Raw genomic sequence first — 4505 nt, 5'->3', positions numbered from 1 at the left:
CATAGCCCTGTGTTTTGAGGGAAGCTCGGCCCCTTCTACCCACACCCCCCCTCGCACCCTCCTCTCGGGCATCCTCCTCCCCCCCCCCCGGCATTCTCCCCCCTCGGCATCCCCTCCCTCTCCCAGCATCATCCTTTCTCCCGTGCATTCTCCTCCCTCCCGGCATCCCCCCCTCTCCCCCCCGCCCCAAACTCAGCATCCTCCTCCCGCGGGCATCTCCCCCTGCCCGGCATCCCGCCCCCCTTTCCCCGGCACCCCCCCTCCGCTCGGTGCCCGGGGCTCTCCCAGCGGGATCAGCCGAGCCCCGGCGCCAATCCCGGCTGTCCCGCCGCCCTCCCACTCCCGGCCATTGGCCCGTCCCGATCTTTCGAAGCGGCTGCGGGCCGGGACCGCCCGGGGCCGGGGGACGGGAGGGTGGGAGCCCCTCGCCTCCTTTTCCTCCTCCTCCTCCTCCTCCCGCTCCGAGCTTCGTGTCCTCGAGATTTTTTGGCTCCTGCTGTAAAGGGCTGCTCCCGTCTTTTTTTTTTTTTTTTTTTTTTTTCCTTTTCCCGCGTAATTTTTCTTCCCCTTCCTTTCCCCTGTTTTCTTTCTTCTTTTTTTTCTCTTCGTTTCCTTTTCTCCCCTTTCCTCCTCCCCCACCTTTCTCGCTTTCCCTCCTTTCCCCTCTTTTCCCCACCTTTACCCCCTTTCCCTCCTCTTCCTCCTTCTCCTCTTTTCCACTTTTCCTGCCTTTCCCCCTTTCCTCTTCCCCCCCTTCCCCATCTCCTCTTCTTCCCCATCTCCCCTTCTTCCCCCTTGCCCCCTTTTGTCCTCTCTTTCCCCTTCTCTTTCCCCTTCCCCCGTTTTTAATCTCTTCTCCTCTTCCCTTCTTCTCTCCTTCCCACCTTTTCCCCTTCCACTCCTTTTCCCCTCTTTTTTCCCTTCACCCCTCCTCCTGCTTTCCTCTTTCCAACCCTTTCTCCTTCCTTCCACTCTCCTTTTACTCTTTTTTACCATTTTTACTCTTTTTTACCTTTCATACAATTTTTACTCCCTTTTTACCTCTTTTCTTTGTCCTCTCTTTTTCATATTTTTCCCTACTTTTTCCCCTTTTTCTGCCTTTTTTTTCCCCCCAGACTTCTCACCGCACTTCTCACCACTGAGCTCAGAAAGGAGCTGCCCGAAATCTGCATTGTTTTGCTCTATTTTTGCCAGGCTGCCACTGCTGGCTGCCAGACTTCACAGCTTTCCTGTGTCACAAGCAGAGCTGGTTGAGCCCAGCCAGAGCTCCCCTGCCCGAGGCCATGCTTTTGTTAACAGGTGGGATAAAGTCATCTTTGCCATCTTTTCCTTGCCGTGGGGCGCTTCATTGTACACGGTTCCGTTGTGAGGTTACGCAAGGTGTGGTGTTGCAAGGACAGACAAAACCAGCACGAGGCACTTTCCCTGCGGCTTTGCTCACCTCTGACAGGGCCCTTGGCCACTTTCCAGGGCCAGTCAGGTGTGATCCCCAGCTTTCCAGGTGATTGGAATCTCTTCTTGTGATGATTTTGCATGAATAAGTGGCAGGGTTATTAATCCTTTCTGTAGTGGCACAGGCTGGGCCTAAGCAGGGGAAGGAATGCACAGGGTTAACCACGGAATCACAGAAGGGTTTGGGTGGGAAGGGACCTTAAAGACCATCCAGTTTCAATCCCTTGCTATGGACAGGGACATATTCCACTATTCCAGGTTGCTCTAAGCCCCATCCAACCTGCCCTTGGACACTTCCAGGGCTGGAGCAGCCACAGCTTCCCTGGACAACCTGTGCCAGGGCCTCACCTCCCTCAGGGAAGGATTTCTTCCTCAATATCCAATCTAAATCTCTCCTCTTTAGCTTTGTGCCAAGCCATGCTAGAGCTTTCCTCTGTTTCTGCCTGGTGTTAATGCTGTAGGATGGCTTCAGCCTATTAAACAGCCCTTGCCTGTGGTGTGGGGTGAGGAAAGTCAGAAATGATAGGAATGTTTTGCTAAGACTTGCTCGTTTTATTTAGTTTGGTTCAAAATAGCCCTGTGACAAGGATCGGACTAAATTGCAGCCAGACACCACATTAAGGTGGACCTGAAACTTGTTGCCTGTGATGAGGGAAAAGTTTGCTGAGTTCTTTGAATTTGGGAATTTTAATCCTGGATATGTACAATTCAGGAAGAAATTCTTCCCTCTGAGGTGGGGAGGCCCTGGCACAGTTTCCCAGAGAAGCTGTGGCTGCCCCATCCTTGGAAGTGTCCAAGGCCAGCTTGAACAGGGCTTGGAGAAACCTGGGTAGTGGAAGGTGTCCCTGTCCATGGCAGGGGCTTGGGATGGGATGAGCTTTAGGGTCCTTTCCAACCCAAACCGTTCCTGGATTCTATGTTGATTCTACGAAATGAGCTGGTAAGGAGGTTGGGTACATTTTGGAATTTACCTGTAGATGGACAAAGAAGCAAAATCAGCGCCCAGAACTCCCCACGTGGATATTTCCCATGGAAAATTGCACCGTAACTTAATGACAAGCCATTGAAAGATGCCTCTAAAATAATCCCTGCTGCTCTCAGCCTCCAGCAACACAGCCAGCCCGGCTGTCAGGCTTCAGGCAGTGCTTGTTCAGAGTTTTCTTTGGCTTCTGGGGCACAAACCAGCCCCAGCAAAGAGAGGAGAACAGGCTCTGCTCTATGGCCAAGTGGGTGAAAGGCTGCGGTTGCTGGCCGGTGTAGCTTTAGCAGCACAAAGAGCTTGTGTGAGGGACATAAAAGGCCTGAGTTAAACCAAAGAGTCACGAGATGTGGGCAAAAAAGGTGAGGAACGTGAGAGGGAACGAAGGATGGGAAGGGGGATGTGGGAGTGGAAGAGCTCTTGCAGGGAGGCCACGTAGAAGTGGCATGTCTGCTCTTCAGCTAATGAGTCAGTGAAGGATATCTTACTGGGATAGACCACAATGGTGAAAAAGCAGGGAAAATTGGTAGCTCAGGTATCTTTACACTCTCATGCATTGGTTTAGTGTAAAAGAAGTGGAAATCCTGAGGAAAGAGCTTTAAAAATGTGGTAAAAAAAAAAAAAAAAAAAGACATTTTCTGTGTTTGTTGTCTCATCCCTTTGTTGAGTTTTACGTAGGAGCTGGCAAGGTCTGAGAAGTTTCTTTTAACTTGGTTTTTAGAAAGGACTAGACTTTGACAGCAGCACCCAGACTGGCACCAACACGTGGAAATGCCCTGTAGCTGTGCTGCAATCCTCATGGATGCAGGGAAAATGCTCCTTTTCCCCCAGTTTATAGTATGAGATCCATCACTTGGTAAGGCTGGGTGGCTCCAAGGCATGTGGTGGGAGGAGGAGGCAGCAGGAAAGAGCAGTGAACAAGGGAAAGACATGCAGAAGGTTTGTGAAGGGGAAAGAGGCAGGAGCTGAGGATTTGGGGAGAAAAATGGAGTGAAAATCAGGTTTAGCTGCACCTTTAAACTTTTTGATACTTTTAATAGACTTTTTGATACCTTTTTCCTTTCTGCCAAGGAAAAATACATGGAAGGAGAGAGAGGACCCCAGGTTTTCTCTGTCTTCCACAAGAGGGAAAGGCTGAGGAGCTCTGAACTTAAAAATAAACAATAAATTGAATAATAATTTCAAACATAATGGGAAACAGCTGGGCTGGGAACGGGGGGCTGAAGCCTGAGGTGAGGGAACCCAGTGATTAGGTGGGTTTTAAAACGAAATGCTACCAAAGGTTTCTGTGATATTTTTTACTCTGGATATTTTTTACTCTGACATATCCCACTTTTTCCCTGGTCCTGGGAGAGTGGCTGAGAGCTGAGGAACTTTCCGAGGGAAACAACCAGCAGAGGAACAGAAATCCCCATTGTGCAGCCATGGCTGGCAGGGGTTCCACATTCTGCAGTGGATCTCGGGCTGCCCGTGGGATCATCAGGGTCAGGGCACAAACTGCTCTGGCTGCTGGGGGAGCAGAGGAGGGAGTCACACTCAGAAAGCAGCACACACTGCAGCAGGGCAGGAATAAGGAGAGAAATGCTCTGTTCTGATGCTTCTTTGTCATGATTTCTAGTGAAAATCCTCCCAGTGTTCCCCTGTTATCATCAGCTCCTTTCCTTTTTTTCCTTGCTCAGGTTTTGCTTTCAAAAGTGTAAAACTCTGAACAATCACTGCCTCGCTCCCTCAGTTGCTAATCTGAATTTATGTCTTCTGAAGGACAAAAGATAAGCTTATTTTTATCTCCTCCCTTACACAGAGTAATTCCTGGGTGCTTTTTCTGGCAAGACACAAACTCTTCCCAAATCTCAGTCTTTTTTTGTATCTAAATTTTGTTAGGTCAGAGCACTGAGCAAATGCTTCATGAAGTGACACTGTTTGTGTGGAAAATCAAGAATTTACTGTGGGTATAAAGTGTTAGCAACCCGAACAGAGAGTTCTAGGAACAACACTAACTCATTTAGGCCAAGTTATTCCAGTATTCCAGCTCATTCCCAACAATACAAGAATAAAGGGAATATTTCCAATTTCT

Source organism: Corvus moneduloides, chromosome 6, assembly GCF_009650955.1.
Source record: "Corvus moneduloides isolate bCorMon1 chromosome 6, bCorMon1.pri, whole genome shotgun sequence".
Classification (NCBI taxonomy): Eukaryota; Metazoa; Chordata; class Aves; order Passeriformes; family Corvidae; genus Corvus; species Corvus moneduloides.
The sequence above is the reverse complement of the archived record's forward strand: the minus strand, read 5'-3'. Positions refer to the sequence as shown.